This window comes from Hordeum vulgare, chromosome 5H (assembly GCF_904849725.1).
Source record: "Hordeum vulgare subsp. vulgare chromosome 5H, MorexV3_pseudomolecules_assembly, whole genome shotgun sequence".
NCBI classification, from domain to species: Eukaryota; Viridiplantae; Streptophyta; class Magnoliopsida; order Poales; family Poaceae; genus Hordeum; species Hordeum vulgare.
In genome coordinates, this window is record NC_058522.1 from 557,805,445 (window position 1) to 557,823,251 (window position 17,807).

Consider the following 17,807-nt stretch of genomic DNA (forward strand, 5'->3'; position numbering starts at 1 on the left):
CAGTTGTCCGTTGCTTTGAGTTTACACTTTGGGTGGGGCTCGCAACTTAATACCAGCGAGATGTTCTAGATAGATATCTCAAGGTGGATGATTAGTAAGTAGATGCTGATGAATAAACGACCTACTTGTCTTGGCGTACTGCCCATTACTATTGAGCCTCTAACTTTCTAGTAGCATAATTAGCATTGCGGTGCGTTTATAATTCTGTCAATTGCCCAGCTATAATTTGTTTACGGAAGCATAATTGTTTATCGTCTTTTGCGAGAGAGACATCATTAGTGAACATCATGTGACTTCGGTACATATCACCACCATTGCTTACACCTCCATCATTTACTATTTTTATTTACTTTTCCGTTGCAATCACTATCACTATTCCCGCTTGTGTTTTGATCCTTTGCAAACTACAAGTCCGGAGAGATTGGCAACCTCTCTGTACTCGTTGGGAGCAAAGTTATTTGTTGTGTGTGCAGGTCCACGTCTTATACTAGCGCCAAAGCAGCGAGCACCTACTTGTTGATCCTTGGAGTCCTCCTGGTTCGATAAACCTTACAGTCCCCGTGTAAGGGAAATTTGCTGCTGACTACATCTCCACCTTCCACTTGGGGTAACCAACGAGGGGCGAGAAGTATATACATCAACTCATCATGAGGCCCGGGAAGGGGTATTGTGGGACGCGTTCCCACTCTCTGCTAGCTCGGCGGATAGCGAACCCTCCTCCGACACCCGATTTGTCGGAAGATCTCGGACCGGGCTATGATAGGAAACATTTCAGTTCTCATTATTGATAAAATTTGGTATAAATTCTGTTAATTTAAGGAGTGGATTCCCTACCTTCAGGTCGGGGGCTTGACCCTAGGGGTTCGGTAAGGAATCACCCCGAAGGCTCCGACCTCATCATCGGAGTCCGGGCCAACACTGAGAAGGGCGACCTTGCTCTTGCAAGGTTTCTTCGGAGCCCGAGGGGGTCGTCCCTCCTTGGCCCTCTCCGGTGCCTCCCTCTTCCTCGCCTGAAGAGAATCTTTCTCTTCCTCCTCATCTGCATCCTCCCCCTCGTGGGTGGAGGAGGCATGAGTGTCCCTGGACTTTGTATCCGGCGGACCCCTCGAACAGAGACCCCCGTGGGTCTCCTTCTTCTTATTGTCCGGCGCGATGTAAGGTGCCTCTACCAGCATCAGATCCAGCGGAGGAGACCGGGATTCCTCGGGCAGGGGAGCTAGGCCGTCTATGTTCTTAGTCAGTTCCAGCCTATCCTGCAAAGAAGGAGGGGTAGTAATACCTTTAGTAAACCAAGGACTTCGAGTAAGTATAAGAGCTCAGACGTACCTCCAAGGGGGGAGTATTCTCGTCCAAGCCAGTGTCTTCATCCTCAGTCGGCCACTCCTACTGCGGTTTGAGTAGTATCCGCCACAAGTTTTCATGAGTGGTGCGGTAGAACTCGAGCACCGTCCAGGGCTCATCGTCCTTGTGAGACCACATCGGGTTGTCCCGATGCTAGCAGGGAAGGATGTGGTAATGGAGCGTGACCTGGACTACGTCGGTCACCTGGATGTTGGACACCACCATCTTCTTGATGCATTTTTGCAGCAGCTTCACCTCCGAAGACGAGCCCCAGTCCAGACCTTTCGTGACCCATGAGGTCAGCCTCACCGGGGAACCACACCTAAACTCAGTGGGCATCACCCAGTTTGCTTCTCGGGGTTCTATGATATATAACCAATCCTTCTGCCAGCTCTTGATGGTGTAGATGAGTGTGTGATACGTCTCCGTCGTATCTACTTTTTCGAACTCTTTTGCCCTTGTTTTGGACTCTAATTTGCATGATTTGAATGGAACTAACCCGGACTAACGTTGTTTTCAGCAGAATTGCCATGGTGTTGTTTTTGCGCAGAAATAAAAGTTCTCGGAATGACCTGAAAATTTACGGAGAATTTTTCTCGGATTTATGAAAATACTGGCGCAAGAATCAGCGGAGGGAGTGGAGCCGTGAGCCCACAAGCCCACCAGGCGTGGGTCCCCCCTGGCCGCGCCTGGCAGGCTTATGGAGCCCACGACGCTCCACCGTCTCTCAATCCAGCTCTATATAGTCCGTTTCGTTCGGAAAAAAATCAAGGAGAAGGATTCATCGCGTTTTACGATACGGAGGCGCCGCCACCTCCTGTTCTTCATCTAGAGGGTAGATCTGGAGTCCGTTTGGGCTCCGGAGAGGGGAGATCGTCGCCATCATCATCATCAACCTTCCTTGATCGCCAATTCCATGATGCTCTTCACCGTTCGTGAGTAATCTCATCATAGGCTTGCTGGACGGTGATGAGTTGGATGAGATCTATCATGTAATCGGGTTAGTTTTGACGGGGATTGATCCCTAGTATCCATTATGTTCTGAGATAGATGTTGCTACTACTTTGCCATGCTTAATGCTTGTCACTAGGGCCCGAGTGCCATGATTTCAGATTTGAACCTATTATGTTGTTGCCAATATATGTGTGTTTTAGATCCTATATTTCAAGTTGTAGGCACCTACTATGTGTTATGACCCGGCAACCCCGGAGTGACAATAGCCGGAACCACTCCCGGAGATGACCATAGTATGAGGAGTTCATGTATTCACCAAGTGTTAATGCGTTGGTCCGGTTCTTTATTAAAAGAAGAACCTTAATATCCCGTAGTTTCCATTAGGACCCCGCGGCCACGGGAGGGATGGACAATAGATGTCATGCAAGTTCTTTTCCCTAAGCACGTATGACTACATACGGAATACATGCCTACGTTAGATTGACGAACGGGAGCTAGATACATATCTCTCCGTGTTATAATTGTTGCATGATGAATCAAATCCGGCATAATCATCCATCACCGATCCAATGCCTACGAGCTTTTTACTACTGGTCCTTGCTATGTTACTTTGCTGCTACTGCTGTCACTGCTGCTACTGTTACTCTGTTGCTACTGCTGTCACTTTGCTGCTATTGTTTACTGTTGCTACTGCTGCTATCACCCTACCTTGCTACTGATACTTTGCTGCAGATACTAAATCTTTCAGGTGTGGTTGAATTGACAACTCAGCTGCTAATACTTGAGAATATTCTTTCGCTTCCCCTTGAGTCGAATCAATAAATTTATGTTGAATACTCTATCCTCGAAAAATGTTGTGATCCCCTATACTTGTGGGTTATCAGTGTGCCCTCCGGCCACGGCACGGGGCAGATCTTGATTATCATGGCCCCGTCGCAGTCAGCGTGTTGGCTGCTGACCGACTTTGGCTTGACATTGAAAACTTTGAGCCAAAGACCGAACTGCGTATGAACCCACAGGAAGGCCTCACAAAACGATGATGAAGATGGAGATGTGCATAATAGAATTCGAGGGAAGGTCATGCAAATCTAACCCATAATAAAAAACATTAGACCCTCACGAAGGGGTGAAGCGGGAAGCCCAGTCCCCGTAGGAAGTGGGGGATGAACACCACCCGCTCCCCGGGCCTTGGCGTAGGTACCACGTATCCCTTCTCCGGTGCTCGGTGGGTGATGCCGGCTGCAATATAGCCACACCGCTTCAGCTCCTGGATGTCCCTTTCGGGGACACAAGAGATCTCCCATTTTCCCTGAGAGCCCGAGCCGGCCATTGCAGAGCTTGAAACGGAGGGCGGCTGGAAAGGGTGGGAGATGGAACGGATTTGGACGTTTGAGCTTGGAAGGAGAAGGAACAAGGGTTTGGAATGCCTGTGGTGGGCTTTGGATATTTTCCCCTTTTAAGGGAGGTCGCGAGACCAAGAGTTTCCGCTTACTGCGCCACCAGCTCTGCCACTTCCCGAAACAACCGCACCATTGAAACATGCGTAGGTTGGCCCGGGTAATTAATTCAAATCCCCTTAAATGTGGGACACGATCTCTTTTGTTGATAGAATGTGCCCCGGGGAAAGTGGTCTCGAGCCGCGATTCGAGTTTTTCTCATTATTTGTGATCACGACTTTTCGTCAGAAGAATTATCAGATGGATGATTATTCACCTCTGGGCCTCTAAAAGCCTTTAGATTTAATGACGCCCGTTTTTGAGAATACGACATCATTGGAGCGACTAAACTGATACCGGCAGAATATGGGGGAACTCGTCGTACAAGCCGATTTGACTATGTGTCCGGCTGCCGAGGACCATACACGTCGGCGTTGAAGGCCAGTTCGGGGGCTACTGAGGGAGTTCCGGATTAAGGGATCCTCGGGCAGTCGGGTTGTCCCTTATGGGCCGATCATATGGGTTGTGTCATTGAAGACCGGATTATCTGACAACTGTGTATCAAGATGGAAAGCTCCAAAGACTAGGCATGCACTCCAAGGCAGGAGGACTAGTCCCATCTACCCCCGATTAAAGTCGGTAACATGTAACCCTAGGGGCCCTGGTGTCTATATAAACTAGAGGTTCTTATGCGTAGAGGCAGGTTATCTCATCTACGGTTTAGCTCGTACGATCTCGAGGTAGATCAACTCTGTAGCCATCATTCCCCATCAATATAATCAAGCAGGACGTAGGGTTTTACCTCCTCAAGAGGGCCCGGACCTGAGTAAACATCGTCTCCCCCTCTTTCCTACAACCCATCGATCTAAGGTCCATAGTTCGGAACCCCCTACCCGAGATCTACAGATTTTGATGCCGACAACGTGCCGGCCGGATCTGTGCGCCGTTGCCACTCCTTCCCTCGCCAACACGCGTGCACCACCAGCTCGCCTCCTGTCACGCGCCATCCCACATCGCCATCGCACCTTAGCGCTGATGCCCGTCGTACCCGACGCCGAGCGCTGCGTCCCCGATCAGCCACCGCAACCCGCACCGAGGCCGCCGCTTGGGGAGACGAAAGATCCCCGTCGTCGCTGGCGACGGCCGGAGTTTGCTCGGCCGTGCCTCAGAAGGCGGTGAGGAAGGAGGAGAGTAAGGAGGGAGGGAAGCCCGGTGATGATGGGGAGAGGAGCCAAACGCCTTTTTCCTACAAACTTGTGTTATTTTCATTCGCTAAATTCCATGTTCCCACACCTGATGTTTTATCACCTCATAATTTCACTCAAGGCGAAGGGGATGTCAACAAGATACTCATGTTTCAGGCTGTCCATGGACGTGTAACAAATGTTCCCTTTTTTAGAAAGAAGGCTTGAGACGAACCCGGCTGAGAAGGCAGTCTCTCTCGGAAAACATGGCCCAAAACTATAGCTTTTCATGTCTGCCTTTTTTGTTAGAACAAATCCAAATTAAAGCCATCAACCCACCAAAATTACAACGACCAGTAACTTACAAAGTAGAAAACTATAAAAGTAAGAATATAAAGTGTTGTGCATACATCCAACTAAGCATCAACAAGGTAACACGATTTGTTTTTGAAGACTAATCCACAAATTCAACTTGAAGTCGATGAAGCCCTCCATGATGTAGACACAAGCCAGATCTTGAGGGGAAGACTCCATGCGCTTAAGCTGACATAGTAATAGCCTCCTCGCATTGGCCCAAAGGGCTTTGATTTGTTGAAAGATAAAGAGGTTCACCCAAGAGCTAAGGTGTGTACCGATGCCATAGCCATCACCATGTTATGTCAAGCCCATCAAGAGAGTAGCTTCGCAACTGACCATAAATCCGCATGCAAGGAGAGGCAATTGCAAGTGTAGGCTGATGATGATGACAAAGATGCAACGTAGGGGAGATTAAGAGTAAGGCCCTTCTTGGATTACCTCCACTCCACAACTCCACTCAGGGAGCAGGTGGAGTTATACTAGAATAACACGGAGCACCTGTTTCCTAGATCCGCAACTCCTAGGATTTCACAGAGTGAGTGAAATTCCGAACATGGGCTAGGCGTCGAGCAACGACACCTTATCCATGAGGAAGAGGCCCATTGTCACGCCCAAGATGCGACCCTATCCTCAATTTGGCACGAGGGCCTCGTCAGGGATAGAAGCGCATCTCGTCGTGTCGCAAGAATGGATATCGTTACAAGTACATGTGCTGAAAAGAAGAGATATATAAAGAGTTGGCTCACATTCGCCACAAGCTACATCAGTGTCACATCAGTACATTACATAGTCCTCAAGAGCAAGAGCAGGGTCCGACTACGGACGAAAACAAACGACAAAAGAAGAACGATGTCCATCCTTGCTATCCCAGGCTGCCAGCCTGGAACCCATCCTAGATCGACGAAGAAGAAGAAGAAGAAGCAACTCCAAATGAACAATCAACGCGCTCGCGTCACGTAACCTTTACTTGTCCCTGCAACTGGTGTTGTAGTAATCTGTGAGCCACAGGGGACTCAGCAAACTCATTTCCGAAGGTATCAAGACTAGCAAAGCTTAATGGGTGAGGTATGGTTAAGTGGTGAGGTTGCAGCAGCGGCTAAGCATGTATTGTTGGACTTATGCCCTAGAGGCAATAATAAATATAGTTATTATTATAATTCCTGTATCAAGATAATCGTTTATTATCCATGCTATAATTGTATTGAATGAAGACTCGTTTACATGTGTGGATACATAGACAAAACACCGTCCCTAGCAAGCCTCTAGTTGGCTAGCCAGTTGATCAAAGATAGTCAGTGTCTTCTGATTATGAACAAGGTGTTGTTACTTGATAACTGGATCACGTCATTAGGAGAATCACGTGATGGACTAGACCCAAACTAATAGACGTAGCATGTTGATCGTGTCATTTTGTTGCTACTGTTTTCTGCGTGTCAAGTATTTATTCCTATGACCATGAGATCATATAACTCACTGACACCGGAGGAATGCTTTGTGTGTATCAAACGTCGCAACGTAACTGGGTGACTATAAATATGCTCTACAGGTATCTCCGAAGGTGTTAGTTGAGTTAGTATGGATCAAGACTGGGATTTGTCACTCCGTGTGAACGGAGAGGTATCTCGGGGCCCACTCGGTAATACAACATCACACACAAGCCTTGCAAGCAATGTAACTTAGTGTAAGTTGCGGGATCTTGTATTACGGAATGAGTAAAGAGACTTGCCGGTAAACGAGATTGAAATAGGTATACGGATACTGACGATCGAATCTCGGGCAAGTAACATACCGAAGGACAAAGGGAATGACATACGGGATTATATGAATCCTTGGCACTGAGGTTCAAAACGATAAGATCTTCGTAGAATATGTAGGATCCAATATGGGCATCCAGGTCCCGCTATTGGGTATTGACCGAGGAGTCTCTCGGGTCATGTCTACATAGTTCTCGAACCCGCTGGGTCTGCACACTTAAGGTTCGACGTTGTTTTATGCGTATTTGAGTTATATGGTTGGTTACCGAATTTTGTTCGGAGTCCCGGATGAGATCACGGACGTCACGAGGGTTTCCGGAATGGTCCAGAAACGAAGATTGATATATAGGATGACCTCATTTGATTACCGGAAGGTTTTCGGAGTTACCGGGAATGTACCGGGAATGACGAATGGGTTCCGGGAGTTCACCGGGGGGGGCAACCCACCCCGGGGAAGCCCATAGGCCTTGAGGGTGGCACACCATCCCTTAGTGGGCTGGTGGGACAGCCCAAAAGGGCTCTATGCGCCAAGGAAAAGAAAATCAAGAGGAAAAAAAAGGGAGGAGGTGGGAAGGAAGGGGGACTCCCTCCCACCAAACCAAGTCCAACTCGGTTTTGGGGGGGGGGGTCCTCCCCCCTTGGACTCGGCCGACCCCCTTGGGGCTCCTTGAGCCCCAAGGCAAGGTCCCCTCCCTCCCGCCTATATATACGGAGGTTTTAGGGCTGATTTGAGACGACTTTTCCACGGCAGCCCGACCACACACCTCCACGGTTTTTCCTCTAGATCGCGTTTCTGCGGAGCTCGGGCGGAGCCCTGCTGAGACAAGGTCATCACCAACCTCTGGAGCACCGTCACGCTGCCGGAGAACTCTTCTACCTCTCCGTCTCTCTTGCTGGATCAAGAAGGCCGAGATCATCGTCGAGCTGTACGTGTGCTGAACGCGAAGGTGCCGTCCGTTTGGTACTAGATCGTGGGACTGATCGCGGGATTGTTCGCGGGGCGGATCGAGGGACGTGAGGACGTTCCACTACATCAACCGCATTCTCTAACGCTTTTGCTGTACGATCTACAAGGGTACGTAGATCACTCATCCCCTCTCGTAGATGGACATCACCATGATAGGTATTCGTGTGCGTAGGAAATTTTTTGTTTCCCATGCGACGTTCCCCAACAGTGGCATCATGAGCTAGGTTCATGCGTAGATGTCTTCTCGAGTAGAACACAAAAGTTTTTGTGGGCGGTGATGTGCGTTTTGCTGCCCTCCTTAGTCTTTTCTTGATTCCGCGGTATTGTTGGATTGAAGCGGCTTGGACCGACATTACTCGTACGCTTACGAGAGACTGGTTTCATCGTTACGAGTAACTCCGTTGCTCAAAGATGACTGGCAAGTGTCGGTTTCTCCAACTTTAGTTGAATCGGATTTGACCGAGGAGGTCCTTGGATGAGGTTAAATAGCAACTCATATATCTCCGTTGTGGTGTTTGCGTAAGTAAGATGCGATCCTACTAGATACCCATGGCCACCACGTAAAACATGCAACAACAAAATTAGAGGACGTCTAACTTGTTTTTGTAGGGTATGCTTGTGATGTGATATGGCCAATGATGTGATGTGATATATTGGATGTATGAGATGATCATGTTGTAATAGAAATATCGACTTGCACGTCGATGGTACGGCAACCGGCAGGAGCCATAGGGTTGTCTTTATACTAACGTGTGTGCTTGCAGATGCGTTTACTATTTTTCTAGGATGTAGCTTTAGTAGTAATAGCATGAGTAGCACGACAACCCCGATGGCAACACGTTGATGGAGATCATGGTGTGGCGCCGGTGACAAGAAGATCGTGCCGGTGCTTTGGTGATGGAGATCAAGAAGCACGTGATGATGGCCATATCATGTCACTTATGAATTGCATGTGATGTTAATCCTTTTATGCACCTTATTTTGCTTAGAATGACGGTAGCATTATGAGGTGATCTCTCACTAAAATTTCAAGACGAAATTGTGTTCTCCCCGACTGTGCACCGTTGCTACAGTTCGTCATTTCGAGACACCACGTGATGATCGGGTGTGATAGACTCAACGTTCACATACAACGGGTGCAAAACAGTTGCACACGCGGAACACTCGGGTTAATCTTGACGAGCCTAGCATGTGCAGACATGGCCTCTGAACACATGAGACCGAAAGGTCGATCATGAATCATATAGATGATATGATTAGCATAGGGATGCTTACCACTGAAACTATACTCAACTCACGTGATGATCGGACTTGAGCTAGTGTAAGTGGATCATGAACCACTCAAATGACTAGAGAGATGTACTTTTTGAGTGGGAGTATAGCGAATAATTTGATTAAGTTAAACTCTAATTATCTTGAACATAGTCTAAGTCCACCTTGAATATATTTGTGTTGTAGATCATGGCTCACGCGACAGTCATCCTGAATTTTAATGCGTTCCTAGAGAAAGCTAAGTTGAAAGATGATGGAAGCAACTTTGTAGACTGGGCTCGTAATCTTTAGCTGATCTTACAAGCTGGGAAGAAGGATTATGTCCTTAATGCTGCGCTAGGAGATGAACCACCCGCTACGGCTGATCAGGATGTTAAGAACGCTTGGTTAGCACGTAAGGAGGACTACTCAATAGTTCAATGTGCAGTCTTGTATGGCTTAGAACCGGAACTTCAACGTCGCTTTGAGCGTCATGGAGAATTTGAGATGTTCCAGGAGTTGGAGTTTATCTTTCAGAAGAACGTCCGGATCGAGAGGTATAAGACCTCCGATAAATTCTATGCTTGCAAGATGGAGGAAAACTCATCTGTCAGTGAACATGTGCTCAAAATGTCTGGGTACTCAAACCGTCTAGCTGAGCTAGGGATTGAACTCCCGCAAGAAGCTATCACTGACAAAATCCTTCAATCACTGCCGCCAAGCTATAAAGGCTTTGTGTTGAACTACAACATGCAAGGGATGAACAAGTCTCTCGGCGAGTTGTTTGCGATGCTGAAAGTCGCAGAGTCCGAACTCCGTAAAGAACATCAAGTGTTGATGGTGAATAAGACCACTGGTTTCAAGAGAAACGGCAAAGGCAAGAAGGGCAATTCAAGGAAGAGCGGCAAGCCTGTTGCCAATCCGACGAAGAAACCCAAAGATGGACCTAAGCCAGAAACGGAGTGTTTCTATTGCAAGGGTATGGGTCATTGGAAGCGCAATTGCCCCAAGTATCTGGCAGATAAGAAGGCCGGCAAAGAAAAATCAGGTATATTTGATATACATGTTATTGATGTGTACTTAACCGGCTCTCGTAGTAGTGCCTGGGTATTCGATACCGGTTCTGTTGCTCATATTTGCAACTCGAAACAGGAACTGCGGAATAGGCGAAGGCTGGCAAAAGATGAAGTGACGATGCGCGTAGGAAATGGTTCCAAGGTTGATGCAATCGCCGTCGGCACAGTGTCACTTCAGTTACCGTCAGGATTAGTGATGAACTTAAATCATTGTTATTTAGTGCCTGCGTTGAGCATGAACATTATATCTGGATCTTGTTTATTGCGAGACGGTTACTCTTTTAAGTCAGAGAATAATGGTTGTTCTATTTCTATGAGTAACATCTTTTATGGTCATGCACCGAATGTGAGAGGATTGTTCATATTGAATCTTGATAACGATACGCATATACATAACATTGAGACCAAAAGAGTTAGATTTAACAATGATAGCGCCATATTTTTGTGGCACTGCCGCTTAGGTCATATTGGTGTAAAGCGCATGAAGAAACTCCATGCTGATGGACTTTTGGAGTCACTTGACTTTGATTCACTTGACACGTGCGAACCATGCCTCATGGGCAAGATGACTAAGACTCCGTTCTCAGGAACAGTGGAGCGTGCAAGTGACTTGTTGGAAATCATACATACCGATGTGTGTGGTCCGATGAGCGTGGAGGCACGCGGCGGATATCGTTATTTTCTCACCTTCACTGACGATTTAAGTAGATATGGTTATGTCTACTTGATGAAGCACAAGTCTGAGACATTTGAAATGTTCAAGCAATTTCAGAGTGAAGTGGAAAATCATCGTAACAAGAAGATCAAGTTCCTACGGTCTGATCGTGGGGGTGAATATCTGAGTTTCGAGTTTGGTGCTCACTTAAGACAATGTGGAATTGTTTCACAGTTAACACCGCCTGGAACACCACAGCGTAATGGTGTGTCCGAACGTCGTAATCGTACTCTATTAGAGATGGTGCGATCTATGATGTCTCTTACTGATTTGCCGTTATCTTTTTGGGGCTATGCATTAGAAACAGCTGCATTCACTTTAAATAGGGCACCATCAAAATCCGTTGAGACGACACCATACGAACTGTGGTATGGCAAAAGGCCAAAGTTGTCGTTTCTTAAAGTTTGGGGATGTGATGCTTATGTCAAAAAGCTTCAGCCTGAAAAGCTGGAACCCAAAGCGGAAAAGTGTGTCTTCATAGGTTACCCAAAAGAGACAGTTGGGTACACCTTCTATCTCAAATCCGAGGGCAAAGTGTTTGTTGCTAAAAACGGAGCTTTTCTCGAGAAGGAGTTTCTCTCGAGAGAATTGAGTGGGAGGAAGATAGAACTTGACGAGGTTGTCGAACCTCTCATCCCTCTGGATGGTGGCGCGGGGCAAGGGGAAACCTCTGTCATTGCGACACCGGTTGAGGAGGAAGTTAATGATGATGATCATGAAACTCCAGTTCAAGTTTCTGTCGAACCACGCAGGTCGACGAGACCACGTGCTGCTCCAGAGTGGTACGGTAATCCCGTCTTATCAATCATGTTGTTAGACAACAATGAACCTGTGAATTATGAAGAAGCAATGGTGGGCCCAGATGCCAACAAATGGCTGGAGGCCATGAAATCTGAGATAGGATCCATGTATGAAAACAAAGTGTGGACTTTGGAGGTACTACCCGAGGGCCGCAAGGCTATTCAGAACAAATGGATCTTTAAGAGGAAGACGGACGCTGACGGTAATGTGAGCGTTTATAAAGCTCGACTTGTGGCAAAGGGTTTTTCACAAGTTCAAGGAGTTGACTACGATGAGACTTTCTCACCCGTAGCGATGCTTAAGTCCGTCAGAATCATGTTAGCAATAGCTGCATTTTTCGATTATGAAATCTGGCAGATGGATGTCAAAACGGCGTTCCTTAACGGTTTTCTTAAGGAAGAGTTGTATATGATACAACCCGAAGGTTTTGTCGATCCTAAGAATGCTAACAAGGTGTGCAAGCTCCAGCGATCCATTTATGGACTGGTGCAAGCATCTCGGAGTTGGAACAAACGCTTTGATGAGGTGATCAAAGCATTTGGGTTTATACAAGTGGTTGGAGAATCTTGTATTTACAAGAAAGTGAGTGGAAGCTCTGTGGCGTTTCTAATATTATATGTGGATGACATATTACTGATTGGAAACAACGTAGAGTTTTTAGAGAGCATAACGGATTACTTGAATAAAAGTTTCTCTATGAAGGACCTAAGAGAAGCTGCTTACATTCTAGGCATTAAGATCTATAGGGATAGATCAAAACGCCTGGTAGGACTTTCACAAAGCACATACCTTGATAAAGTTTTGAACAGGTTCAAAATGGAATAGTCCAAGAAAGGGTTCTTGCCAGTTCTACAAGGTACGAGATTGAGTAAGACTCAGTGCCCAGCAACTGATGAAGATAGAGAGCATATGCGCTCCGTCCCCTATGCTTCAGCCATAGGTTCTATCATGTATGCGATGCTGTGCACAAGACCGGATGTTAGCCTGGCCATAAGTATGGCAGGTAGGTTCCAGAGTAATCCAGGAGTGGATCACTGGACAGCGGTCAAGAATATCCTGAAGTACCTGAAAAGGACTAAGGAGATGTTTCTCGTGTATGGAGGTGACGAAGAGCTCGCCGTAAAAGGTTACGTCGATGCAAGCTTTGACACAGATCCGGACGACTCTAAGTCGCAAACCGGATACGTATTTATTCTTAATGGGGGTGCACTAAGCTGGTGCAGTTCCAAGCAAAGCGTCATAGCAGATTCTACATGTGAAGCGGAGTACATGGCTGCCTCGGAGGCAGCTAAGGAGTGTGTCTGGATGAAGCAATTCATGACGGATCTTGGAGTGGTGCCAAGCGCACTGAATCCAATAACCTTGTTCTGTGACAACACTGGTGCCATTGCCTTAGCAAAGAACCACGGTTTCACAAGAAGACCAGACACATGAAACGACGCTTCAACCTCATCCGCGACTACGTCGAGGGAGAGGACGTGAATATATGCAAAGTGCACACGGATCTGAATGTAGCAGACCCGCTGACTAAACCTCTTCCACGACCAAAACATGATCAACACCAGAACTGTATGGGTGTTAGATTTATTACAACGTAATTCACATGGTGATGTGAGGGCTAGATTATTGACTCTAGTGCAAGTGGGAGACTGTTGGAATTATGCCCTAGAGGCAATAATAAATATAGTTATTATTATAATTCCTATATCAGGATAATCGTTTATTATCCATGCTATAATTGTATTGAATGAAGACTCGTTTACATGTGTGGATACATAGACAAAACACCGTCCCTAGCAAGCCTCTAGTTGGCTAGCCAGTTGATCAAAGATAGTCAGTGTCTTCTGATTATGAACAAGGTGTTGTTACTTGATAACTGGATCACGTCATTAGGAGAATAACGTGATGGACTAGACCCAAACTAATAGACGTAGCATGTTGATCGTGTCATTTTGTTGCTACTGTTTTCTGCGTGTCAAGTATTTATTCCTATGACCAGGAGATCATATAACTCACTGACACCGGAGGAATGCTTTGTGTGTATCAAACGTCGCAACGTAACTGGGTGACTATAAAGATGCTCTACAGGTATCTCCGAAGGTGTTAGTTGAGTTAGTATGGATCAAGACTGGGATTTGTCACTCCGTGTGAACGGAGAGGTATCTCGGCGCCCACTTGGTAATACAACATCACACACAAGCCTTGCAAGCAACGTAACTTAGTGTAAGTTGCGGGATCTTGTATTACGGAACGAGTAAAGAGACTTGCCGGTAAACGAGATTGAAATAGGTATACGGATACCGACGATCTAATCTCGGGCAAGTAACATACCGAAGGACAAAGGGAATGACATACGGGATTATATGAATCCTTGGCACTGAGGTTCAAACGATAAGATCTTCGTAGAATATGTAGGATCCAATATGGACATCCAGGTCCCGCTATTGGGTATTGACCGAGGAGTCTCTCGGGTCATGCCTACATAGTTCTCGAATCCGCTGGGTCTGCACACTTAAGGTTCGACGTTGTTTTATGCGTATTTGAGTTATATGGTTGGTTACCGAATGTTGTTCGAAGTCCCGGATGAGATCACGGACGTCACAAGGGTTTCTGGAATGGTCCGGAAACGAAGATTGATATATAGGATGACCTCATTTGATTACCGGAAGGTTTTCGGAGTTACCGGGAATGTACCGGGAATGATGAATGGGTTCTGGGAGTTCACCGGGGGGTGCAACCCACCCCGGGGAAGCCCATAGGCCTTGAGGCTGGCACACCAGCCCTTAGTGGGCTGGTGGGACAGCCCAAAAGGGCTCTATGCGCCAAGGAAAGAAAATCAAGAGGAAAAAAAGGGAGGAGGTGGGAAGGAAGGGGACTCCCTCCCACCAAACCAAGTCCAACTCGGTTTGGGGGGGGGGAGTCCTCCCCCCTTGGACTCGGCCGACCCCCTTGGGGCTCCTTGAGCCACAAGGCAAGGTCCCCTCCCTCCCACCTATATATACGGAGGTTTTAGGGCTGATTTGAGACGACTTTTCCACGGCAGCCCGACCACATACCTCCACGGTTTTTCCTCTAGATCGCGTTTCTGCGGAGCTCGGGCGGAGCCCTGCTGAGACAAGGTCATTACCAACCTCCGGAGCGCCGTCACGCTGCCGGAGAACTCTTCTACCTCTCCGTCTCTCTTGCTGGATCAAGAAGGCCGAGATCATCGTCGAGCTGTACGTGTGCTGAACGCGGAGGTGCCGTCCGTTCGGTACTAGATCGTGGGACTGATCGCGGGATTGTTCGCGGGGCGGATCGTGGGACGTGAGGACGTTCCACTACATCAACCGCGTTCTCTAACGCTTCTGCTGTACGATCTACAAGGGTACGTAGATCACTCATCCCCTCTCGTAGATGGACATCACCATGATAGGTCTTCGTGTGCGTAGGAAAATTTTTGTTTCCCATGCGACGTTCCCCAACAGTGGCATCATGAGCTAGGTTCATGCGTAGATGTCTTCTCAAGTAGAACACAAAAGATTTTGTGGGCGGTGATGTGCATTTTGCTGCCCTCCTTAGTCTTTTCTTGATATCCAGGGGGTCCCCATAACAACCCCGATCGTGTTAGGAGCGCTCGTTTATGGAACATAACACCGGTAGCCGAAACTAAGGGGGCAAAGGTGGAACAAAACACCAGGCTAGAAAGGCCGAGCCTTCCACCTTTTACCAAGTATATAGGTGCATTAAATTAAACAACATTAATATGGTGATAAGACAAGGAACCCATGTTTTCACATGGAAGCAACTGCACCTGCAACTAGCAACGCTAACACAGGGTTAAGCAAGCGGTAACATAGCCAATCAGTGGTTTGCTAGGTTGAACAGGTTGAAGGTTTCATGGCATTGTTGAGAGGCTGATATTTAACATGTGGTAGGCAACGAGACATAATCGATAGCATCGAAATAACTAGCATGGCAATGATAGTAATGGTATCTAGGGAAATGATCATCTTGCCTGAGATCCCGCTTGGAAGAGGAATGCCTTCGTGAAGCAGACGAATCGACGTAGTCGAACGGTCCTCACATCCGACACGCTTGCGGAACTCTATCGAGACGGAGGAAGCCGGAAACAAGCATCAACACACGAGAATCACCACACGATGCGAGACACATATGATGCATGAACGGTCTAATGCAAGGCATGACAATCACAACAATCAAACACTACACATTAAGTGAAGCTCGATATGCAACGAGTTGCATATCGACGAAACTCCACATTTAATTATTAGTTCACTCCCGTTTATTTACACGGCAATATTAAAATGTTGTTAGCATGGCACGGGGTGAAGCACAAATTAAACTACCTATCTAGGCATTTTAAATGAGACCGGAAACGAAATATAGCATCTCCGAAATGACCCCACGTGTTAAATCTTAATTCTGCCCAGATTTGTCCTAACCACATTTTATGTTTGTTAAACGACGAAACAAAGTGGTGCACATGAAACTACACGTCATACTAGTCCATTTACATATATGGACCAATTCCAACGGAGTTACGAACTAAAAGATACGAGCAACACAAGATTGTATGCCAAGGATGCATCACGCATGCAATGACAGTCACAACACGTTCCGGTACTGATAGCTCGACAAGATACCGGTGCAACGAATTGGAGGTGTGTGCATATCATTTCAAACAATATGATGGGGTGATCCCGATTACCGGGTTCCCCATGTGCCGGAGGCAGATTATGGGGTATCTGCAACTAGCAAAAAAAACTACAAGAAGAAAATGAAAAGAAAAGAGAAAAAAAAAAGAAACATAATAATTTGGCCTCTATGGGATTTGACCCCAGGACCTCCTGCATGTGGATTGACAGGGGAACCAAGATGACATGCGGATGCTAGTGAATTCAAAGGAGCAAGAGTGAACATAAAACAGATGCACTACTTAAAACTATGAAAACGTAAATAAATGCAGAAGCTAAAAGAATGCAGTCATGGTGATTTGATCCGTGGACCTCCAGGAGGAGGTAGCACTACTGCGCTAACCAACTCGGCTAGCACCCCGTTTTGATATTTCACAGGATACTCGCCAGAAGAAGTAGCACCTCTACAGGCACATCAACGGAAATAGGGCAAAAATAAATTGCCACACCTTGGTTTCGAACCCCAGATCTCTGGGAAGCAGATTGCCACTATAACCAGTTGGACTATGAAGGAACTATGCTGAAATACGGGTGGTTTGCTACAAGACCATACCATGTCGCGAACCTGACGAAACTGAACATGAACACCTTTGTTGCAGGTCGGGATGCAGGGGAAGCCATGGCGGAATCGTCCTGGGGATGAGGTCTGGCGGCACGAAAAATGGCGGGGTTCAAAAGCTTCGGTACCGGGGGTTCCATTCCCGGCAACGAGGTGGCTTGGGGCGGCACGTACTCGGAGATCCTGGCCGATGGTGACATGGCTGTACCTGAAGAAGAAAAGAGAAGAGGAAGAGAGGTGAGGGACATGGGAGAGAGGGAGAGCACAACGAGGGGAAGGAAGCAGGGGCGCACTTGGCACTAGCCTGAGCAGCGACGGCTTGGGCACGGGGATCCACCTGGGTGCAGCAACGCGCGAGGCGATGGCGCGGCGCGGTCAACAGCCGAGCGAGCTGTTGCTGCTCGTTACCTGTCGAACAGAAGCAGCGGCAGGAGTCTGCTGGAGCAGAGGACGGTGACACGGGAGGTCGGGCGACGGGGTCGGCGGGAACCGGCTGGATCCGACGGGAACTGCACGGGGAAAACCCAGATCAGGACCTTGGCATACAGGGGCGATGGCTGAGGCACATATGTCGTGATCCAGGGCGGCGGTGGCGGGTCTCCCGTTCTGCTCCTGACAGTATAAACGAGCAAAGGGAGAGGTTAGAGCAGAGGACGGGGAAGAAAAGAGAGAGGAAGAAGAGAGGGACTGCACACGGGCACCGGCCTGGGTTCAT

General features: G+C 47.5%; 1 pseudogene; it reads right to left on the bottom strand.

Moving 5' to 3' along the window:
* Window positions 1-836: 836 nt before the first annotated feature.
* On the bottom strand, window positions 837-17,807 carry LOC123397290 (annotated as a pseudogene).